Here is a 9449-nt window from a genome sequence, read left to right as displayed (position 1 = left end):
ACTACACACACACACACACGTTATCTAACCTAAATAGATCTCACCCAAACCAACCTACCATAAACCTTATGTAACGTAACCTAAACTTACTCTAAATAACCTAACTTAACCTTCACTAAGTTATACAAAACTATCTTAACATATGAGCCTTAAACTTGACTTAGCCTAATATGACCTAATCTAACTTGACCTTTTCTAACAGTATATATAAAAACATGGAGTTGTTATATCTATTATTAATCAGAATGAATTGTATAAAAAGGTGAAAATATATCTGAATATACAAGAAAAATACAATATACAAATATATTAAAGAGAAAAAAAACTAAATTCATAACTAAAATTACAAACTCATAAAGCAACAGAAACCCGATACAAATTAATAAAGAAAAAAAAATCAATAATCCCAACAAACCAATATATATACATACAAATAAAACAAACAAACAAACAAACAAACAAAACGAAGAACACCTAACCCAATAAACAAATAAATCGATAAACAACAACAACAACAACAAAAACACCAACCCTTTCCAAAAGACCCCTCCCTCCCTCCTCCTCCCCCCTCCCCCCCTCACAAAAGGCCATGAAAGGTCGCCTCCTCCGCTTCGACCTCCTTCGCGAAAGGTCGGGCGTTGTCTCATCCGCCACCCCCCACCCCCACCCCCACCCACCCAGGGGAGATCTTCGTCCTTCTCCTTCTCTTCTTTCTCCTCCTCCTCTTCTTCTTCTTCTTCTTCTTCTTCTTCTTCTTCTTCTTCTTCTTCTTCTTCTTCTTCTTCTTCTTCTTTTGTTGTATATATATGTTTTTCCTCTCTTCTCCCTTCCGTTTCTTCTTCTTCTTCTACTTCTTCTGCGTATTTCCCACTTCCTGTACTCCCTCCTTTCTGACTCACAGGGTCTACAGTTCATTTTCTGCCCCTCCCCCTCTTCTTCGTTTTCCTTTCCTTCCCCCTCCTCCTTCTCCCTCCCCCCTCCATTTCCCTCTTCCTTTTCCTCGTTCTCCTTCTTCTTCTCCTCTCCCCCCCCCCATTCTTCTCACCCTTCTTCCTCTTTACATCCTCCTCCTTCTCCCCAATTACCTCTTACACTTCTTCCCCTCTCTCCCTTCTTCCCTCTTCCCCTATCCCTTCCACTTCTCTCCCTCTCTCTCTCTTCTTCCCCCTTCCTCCACCCAATCCACTTCTCCCCCTCTCTCTCGTCTTCCCCTTTCCACCCTCACCTCTCTCTCTTCTTCCCCCTTCTCCTTCCCCTCCCCCTCTCCTCCATTCACCTCCCCCCTTCCCCATCCATTCCTCTTCTTCCCCCTTTCCCCCCTCCCCCATACCCCATCCCCCTCTCCCCCCTTCTCCTCCCCATCCCACCCCTCCATTCTTCTCCTCCCCATCCCACCCCCTCCATTCTTCTTACCCCTTCCCCATCCATTCCTCTTCTTCCCCCCTTCCCCCCCTCCCCCCCCTTCCCCCTCTCTCCCCCCTTCCCCATCCCACCCCCTCCATTCTTCTCCCCCCTTCCCCCTCTCCTCCCCCCTTCCCCCTCCATTCTTCTCCCCCACGACAGGAGAGCCAAACAAAGGGAGCCGCGTCGATCACTATCGGCTCGGCGTCTCCCTTGGCGTCTGTATGTTATGTCTCTCCGTTGCAAAGGCCTCGACCGAAACAAAACCCCGACGGAGGAAGATAGGAAAAGATTCGGTGGGAGGTTGGGGGTTCCTCTCTCTCGCTCTCTTTCTTTCTTTTTTCTTTCTTTCTTTCTCTCTTTCTTTCTTTCTTTCTTTCTTTCTTTCTTTCTCTCTTTCTTTCTTTCGCTCTTTCTTTCTTTCTTTCTTTCTCTATCTTTCTCTCTCTCTCTCTCTCTCTCTCTCTCTCTCTCTCTCTCTCTCTCTCTCTCTCTCTCTCTCTCTCTCTCTCTCTCTCTCTCTCTCTCTCTCACTCTCTCTCTCATCTTCTTCTCCCTCTCTCCCTTCCCTCTCTCAGTCTCTAATCTTCTCCTTCTCTTTTTCCTTTCCCTTCTCCCTCTCCCTCTCCCCCTCTCTCTCTCTCTCTCTCTCTCTCTCTCTCTCCCTCTCTCTCTCTCTCTCTCTCTCTCTCTCTCTCTCTCTCTCTCTCTCTCTCTCTCTCTCTCTCTCCCTCTCCCTCTCCCTCTCCCTCTCCCTCTCCCTCTCCCTCTCCCTCTCCCTCTCCCTTTCCCTTTCCCTTTCCCTCTCCTTCTCCCTCTCCTTCTCCTTCTCCCTCTCCCTCTCCCTCTCCCTCTCCCACTCCCACTCCCACTCCCACTCCCACTCCCACTCCTACTCCCTCTCCTTCTCCTTCTCCCTCTCCCTCTCCCTCTCTCTCCTCTCTTCTCCCTCTCCCTCTCCCTCTCCCTCTCCCTCTCCCTCTCCCCCTCCCTCTCCCTCTCCCTCTCCTTCTCCTTCTCCTTCTCCCTCTCCCTCTCCCTCTCCCTCTCCCTCTCCCTCTCCTTCTCCCTCTCCCTCTCCCTCTCCCTCTCCCTCCCTCTCTCTAGGGATCCTCCAAGACATTCGAGCTGTTCTGGTGCTTACAACGGCGTTTTGGCCCCAAGGGAGGGAGGGAGAGAGAGAAAGGAGGGAGAAAGATAACGAGACAGAAAGAGAACAAGAGAGAGAGAAAGAGAAAGAATGTTTTCAGAGGTGTTAAACAGCTTTTTTATCTAAACTTTTTTTTGTGTGTGTGTGAAGGGGAGGGGGTAGGGGGGTGAGAGGGAAGATGAGGTCATGTGTATGTAGGTCAGTTGTTTGTTTACATTTTTTTCATTTTTGGAAAAAATAAATAATAATCTACTTGTAATTTCTTTATATTCTTCGGTTCTTTATTCTCATTGTAATTTCTCTTATTATGTCATTATCCTTATTTTCGTCACTGTCATTAGTGTAACATCTTTAAGACTACAATTATCATTATCATTATCAAGTATCATCATTTTCATTAACACTATTATTTTTATTCCTGCTCCTTCTCCTCCTTCCCCTGCCCGTCTTGCTCCTTCTCCCCCTTCCCCTGTCCTTCTCCTCTTCCTCTTCCTCTTCCTCCCCCTCTTCCTGCTCCCCCTCTATCCCACTTCCCCTCTTCCTCTTCCCCCTCCTCTTCCTCCTCCCCTTCCCCTCCCCTTCCTCTTCCCCCTCCCCCTCCCCCTTCCTCCTCTTCCCCTCCCCCTCTCCCCCCTTCCCCCTCCTCTTCCTCCCCTGCCGGTCATCCGAACGTCATCACCAACGCGTTCATAACTATTCTCACAGCCTCTTGCATCACCATAATAGACTCTGGCCATCTCCATTACCTCCCCCCCCCCCCACCTTCCCCCTTACTCCCGTCCCCGAGGACCTTCCCCCCCCCCCCCCTCTCTCCACTAGTTTCCTCCTTTCCCTACGGAGGGGTTCACCTACCCCTTCCCCTTCCTCCTTCCTTCCCTCCCTCCCTCCTTCCCTCTCTCTCTCTCTCTCTCTCTCTCTCTCTCTCTCTCTCTCTTCTCTCTCTCTCTCTCTCTCTCTCTCTCTCTCTCTCCCTCCTTCCCTCTCTCTCTCTCTATCCCTCCCTCCCTCCCTCCCCTTTCCCTTCCATTTCATTCCCTGGCCGACTTCTATACCCATCTCCCACTCCCACCCCTACACCCCTCCCCCCGGCAGGATATCCCACCCATCCTCCTCTCCCTGGGATATCTTCCCCCCCCCCCCTCCCTCCCTCTGTTACCCACGGATCCTCTCGTTTACTCATTCTCCCTGACCTCTGAAACTCGTCACTCACCTCACTCATCGTTTCATTCACCCTCACACCCTGACTGTATCAATTACTCACCCCCCTACCCCCCCTTCACCCTCACACCCTGGCTATATAAATTACTCACCCCCACCCCCACCCCCACCCCCTATCCTCCCCTCCTATCTCTCCCCATCCCCCCTCCAGAATAACTAATTTAACCCCTCTCCACTCTCCGCTCCTCTCTTCCTTCCCACCCTCCTTCCCTCCTCTCATCTCTTCTCCTCCTTTCCATTCTCTACTTCTTCTTCTCCTCTCCCTCATCCTCACCTCCTCTTCTCTCCTGTCCTTCTTCACTTCCTCTCCTCTCTTTCCTCACTTCCTCACCTCTCCTCTTCTCTCTTCTCCTCTCTTTTTCCCTCCTCTCCCCTTTCCTCTTCCCCCCTTCCTCCAAGGCATCCCACCCCATTCCTCATCCCCCCTCCCCTCCCCTTAACCCCCTCCCCAACCGAAAACTTCAAAGAACTTGATGTTATTACGAAGTCTTCTCTCCTATCTTGTTATATTATCTTCTCTCCTCTTGTTCCTCTTTTCTTGGTCTTCTCTCTTCCATCTCAGTAATCTAGATATTCATTGTTGGCTTGTACAAATAGGTATCCATGTAAGCTGTATAGTAACGATACAACATGGACGCACATAGAGACGCATGCACACGAACGAACACACACACACACACACACAAACACACATTCGCAATCACCCCCCTTCCCCTCACACACACAAACACACATACACACAAACACACACACACATTCACAATCACCCCCCCCTCCCATACACACACACACACACAATACATACCACAATCACCCCCCCAACAACGACACAACAATACCCAGAACCCATCATAAGGCACACCCCAACACCACACGCGACCAACATCCACGTTATATACCTCAGAAAGTGTCTGCTGCTACACCACCCACCCCTGCCACGCCACAATCCGGCCACGCCACACTCCGTAATTGCCCTCTGTCTTTGGGGAAATAAGCGGACAGCCGGAGAGGGTGAGTGGACTCAAAATGTACTGGATATATGGTTGGTGGACGCCTAGATTAGGCACCAGGGCGAGGCGGTCACTTAGGTCGGAGGTGGGATGGCTCTTCCGTTTCATTTTCTCCTTTCTCTCTTTTCCAAAGGTGGGGGCGAAAGCGGGAAGGATTGGTATATATGTGTATATATATATATATATATATATATATATATATATATATATATATAATATTATAATAATATATATATTATTATATATATATATATTTACATATATATTATAATATATATATAAATATATATATATCACATATATATATATATTATATATTTATATATATATATATATATATTTAAATTTATATTATATTATTTATATATATAATATATATATATGTATGTATATATGTATACATATATATATATATAATCTATATATATATTTATTTATATATATATATATATATATATATATGTATTTATATATGTATATATTGTATATATATGTATATATATATACATTATATAAAAAAATATAATATATATAATATATATATTTATATATATATATATATATACATATTATATATATATATAGAGAGAGAGAGAGAGAGAGAGAGAGAGAGAGAGAGAGAGAGAGAGAGAGAGAGAGAAGAGAGAGAAGGAGAGAGAGAGAGAGAGAGAGAGAGAGAGAGAGAGAGATGGATAGATAGGTAGATAGATAGATAGATAAAGGGAGAGAGAGGAGAGAGAGAGAGAGAAAGAGAGGAGAGAAGAGGAGAGAAGAGGAGAGGAGAGGAGAGGGGAGGAGAGGAGAGGAGAGGAGAGGAGAAGCGAAGAGAAGAGAGAGAGTTAGACAGAAAAAAACATAGATAATGAAAGATAAACAGATAAAAATATATCCACTCCTGCTAAACGCACCTCCAACAAAACAATGCACTCACGACATAAACATAAACCTACCCCCTCCCCTCCCCTTCCCATCCCATTCCATCTCCTCCACCCCCCCCATCCCCCATCCCTCCTCCCCCCCCCCCCCCAAAAAAAAAAAAAAAAAAAAAAAAAAAAAAAAAAAAAAACGACGAAAACCTGAAAATGTTTTCATCCACCGTGCTTGCATACATCAATCACAATCACCTACAGCGTGAATTCGCCTGTAATTCGCCGATGGGAGTTCTGGCGCACAGGAGGCCAAACACACACGCAAGGTCGGCGGGCGAGGAAGAGGGGTGGGGGGAGGGAAGGAGAGGGAGAGGGAAGGAGGAGGGAAAGAGGGAGGGGAAGGGGGGAAAAGAGGGAGGGAAGGGGGAGGGAGGGAGGGAGGAGAAAGGGGGAGGGGGGAGAGGGAGGGAAGGGGGAGGAGGAGAAAGGGGAGGGGGAAGGAAAGGGGAAGGCGAGGGAGAGAGGAAGGGGGAAGGGGAGGGAGGAGGGGGAAGGGGGAAGGAGGAGGGAGGGAGGGGAAGGGGGAGGGAAGGGGTAGGGAAGGGGGAAGGGAGAGAGGGAGAGGGAGAGGGGAATGGGGAGGGAAGGAGGGAGGGAAGGAGGAGGGAGAAAGGGGGAGGGAGGAGAAAGAGGGAGGGAAGGGGAGGGGGGAAGGGAGGGGGAGGGAAGGGGGGAGAGAGGAAAGAGGAGGGAGAGGGGAATGGGGAGGGGAAGGGGGAAGGAGGAGGGAGAGAGGAAAGGAGGGGTGGTGGAGGGGAGAGAGGAGCAGTGCATTGGGGGGGGAGGGGGAAGAAGAAGAAGTGAATGGGGATGGGTGGGAGAGGAAGTGCATGGTGCGAGGGGATAGAAAAGGGACGTGAATAGGGGGATATTTGGGGGGAAGGGAGCAGCGACTTGGGGTGGGGGATTGAGGGAGGCAAATAGGGGGGGAGGGTGAATTCAGGGGAAGGGGGAGAGGGGGGGTGAATGGGCTATTTAAGAGAGGGGGCAAAGAGAGGGGAGGGGGTTAGGGGCGAACAAGAGGTAGAAAGTAGGAAAAAATGGGCGGGAGGAGGGGGGGGGGGAGATGGTGTCATGTGGGTTAAGGGAGAAAAGGGGAGCTATGGAGTGTTGGGTAGGGGGTTAGGGGGGTGGGTCAAGATCTAGCAACAATTAAGTTGTCATCACAACGCCTTCAATTCATCATTAACTCCAACCACATCGAAACCAGAACAACCCTTCCTCCCTCACCACCTCTCCCTCTCCCTCCCTTCTTATTTTCCTTCGTTTTCCCTCTTTCATCCTCCCTCCTCCCTCCTCCCCCCTCAACCCGGTTCCATGCTTTCCCTCCATTCCCTCTTTCAATCAACCTCCATCCTTTCCCTTCTCCCTCTCTTCCTTCTTCTCTCCCATCTTCATTCTCTCTCCCTCGCCTCCCATCTTTCCTTCTTCCCTCCACCCTCTCTCTCACACTCATCTTCCCCCTCCTTCCCTCACATTCACCCCCCTCCCCCAACCCTCATCTTCTCTCTCACTTCCTCCTCCCATCACCCTCACCCTCCCTTTTTACGCCTCCCTTCCCTACCCCCCACCCTTACCCCCTCTTCCTTCAACACCCCCCCTCCCCCACCTACCTTCGCCCTCCCATCACCTCCCTCTCCCTCTTCCTCTCCCTCTCCCCCTCCCTCCTTCCCTCCCTCCCTCCCTCTCCCTCTCCCTCTCCCTCCCACCCTCCCTCCCTCTCTCCCTCCCCCTCCCTCCCGCCCCCAAACCAGCAATTAGGGTGACAGCGGCCTTATTTATAGCCCTTGTAATTAGGTCTTGTGCAATAAATTCCACTCGTCTCCACTCGTCTCCTTAATCACACGCGGGGATGGACTACATAGCCGAGCCTCCGCTGATTGGAATTCCCAATCCTTTCGCGAGTTATGAATCTCCTTGCACAATCACGAGATGTCGCGTATCTCGCCAAGACTGGGAAACCTAATCTTAACCAAAATATATCAAGTGCTTAGACTTCCTTTATTGCTCTCAAGTTTATTTTAAGTGAGTGAATTGTTAGGAGATCATTCCCGTTTTGAGTTGATCAAGTGATACTTCAACCTGCATTCGTTTTCCATACGGCATAAGGCATTAAAATATTCGTAACGGGGTATGTGTAGCTCGTATTTTTTTATTATTTTTTTAATGCTTCTTCTTTCTCTCACTATTAGAAAGAGAAAAAGAAGAGAAAGGTAAATACAGACGATTATGTGATGAGGGTAAAAGAGGAGAGAGACAGAGAAAGAGAGAGAGAGAGAGAGAGAGAGGTAAAAGAGGAAGGAGAGAGAGAGAGAGAGAGAGAGAGAGAGAGAGAGAGAGAGAGAGAGAGAGAGAGAGAGAGAGAGAGAGAGAGAGAGAGAGAGAGGGAGAAAAGATATGAAATGAAGAACATAAAAGAGCGAAAAAAAAAGATAATACCAAGCTTAGTGATAGACTTAGAAAAAAGCAAAACTATGATCCCTCTCCGCTTCCAATCAGCATTGTGAAAGGCCTCCGCTATTCAGACGCCCCAAGCAAACGCTCCTCCTACCTTCTATAGCCAGCAATCTTGCCCCCATCAGGCCCGCCAACGAAACGTGTCACAGGAGAACAAGGTCGACCTTATTCCCTACGACACTAAGGTCTGTTTTTCCTCGTGTTCTCCTCTGCTCCTCTCCCCCCACCCACCCCCACCCTACCCCACCCCCATCCCTTTCCCTATCCCTATCCCTCCCTCCCCCCTCTAGGATAAGACTTGATCCTTAAGGCCTTTCAGGATAAGACACAAACTCGCTCTCATGGCAGGCCAGAAGAGTGATAATTCTGCGTCACTGAACACACAATCAATTCGGGGAAAAGGAAAGTTTTCAAATCTCTTGCCATAGTTGGGAAGCCCCCGCCACATCCGGGACCCGAGAGCGGACCACTCTTTCATAAAATACTATAACACGGGATTGCTAAACTTCTTACAGTTTTACACCCCTGCGTGGATAAAACTCTTTTTTTTTCTCTTCTTCTTTTTTTTTTTCCTTCTCGAGACTCCCTTCTTATCAAAGTTATAAGCGGGACGAATAACGCAGCGAACCCTCGAGCAGTTTCGGAGCTTAAAAACAAAAGCGCAGCGCTCATAAGCGGAAAGCGGGATCCGACCGAAACCGCAAACCAATCCGACCGGATTCTCCTTCCGAGACACGTCGAATCACCGATAAACAACATTCTTATTCTCATTTTCCCTTGAAATAACACCAACAAAATACAAATTCATAAAATGCAGAGAGAGAAAAAAGAAAACACTGAAGACAGACTTGCATGCTGTAAACCACAACAGCGAACGCCAAAATGACAAGCCCGCACACTGCCAACGGCCCAGAAATTCCGCAACTCACGAAGCTTCGAACCCCAACGACTCCCATACACGAACTCGAAAGGGTTCGTTCGAGTCGACCACCTGTGTTCAATATTTCTAAAAAAAAGAAGAAGAAATAAATCGAAATGACACGAGTAGTAAAGATAGCAACTAGTAAAGCAACAGTAAAATAAAATACACACAATACACAAAAACACACACAAAAAAACACGATTTTAACAGTAACTAGTAAAGTGAGAGTAAAATAAACACGATTATTAAAAAAACATTTCAATACACACACACTAAAAAAATAATAATAATAATAAAAAAATAACAATAACTCGTAAAGTAACAATAAAATAAACACCATTACTACTTTTCCCCCTTTTCTT

Source organism: Penaeus japonicus, unplaced genomic scaffold (genome assembly GCF_977035675.1).
Source record: "Penaeus japonicus unplaced genomic scaffold, GWHDUDI00000001_assembly GWHDUDI00000024, whole genome shotgun sequence".
Lineage (NCBI taxonomy): Eukaryota > Metazoa > Arthropoda > Malacostraca > Decapoda > Penaeidae > Penaeus > Penaeus japonicus.
This window is presented reverse-complemented; position numbering follows the sequence as displayed.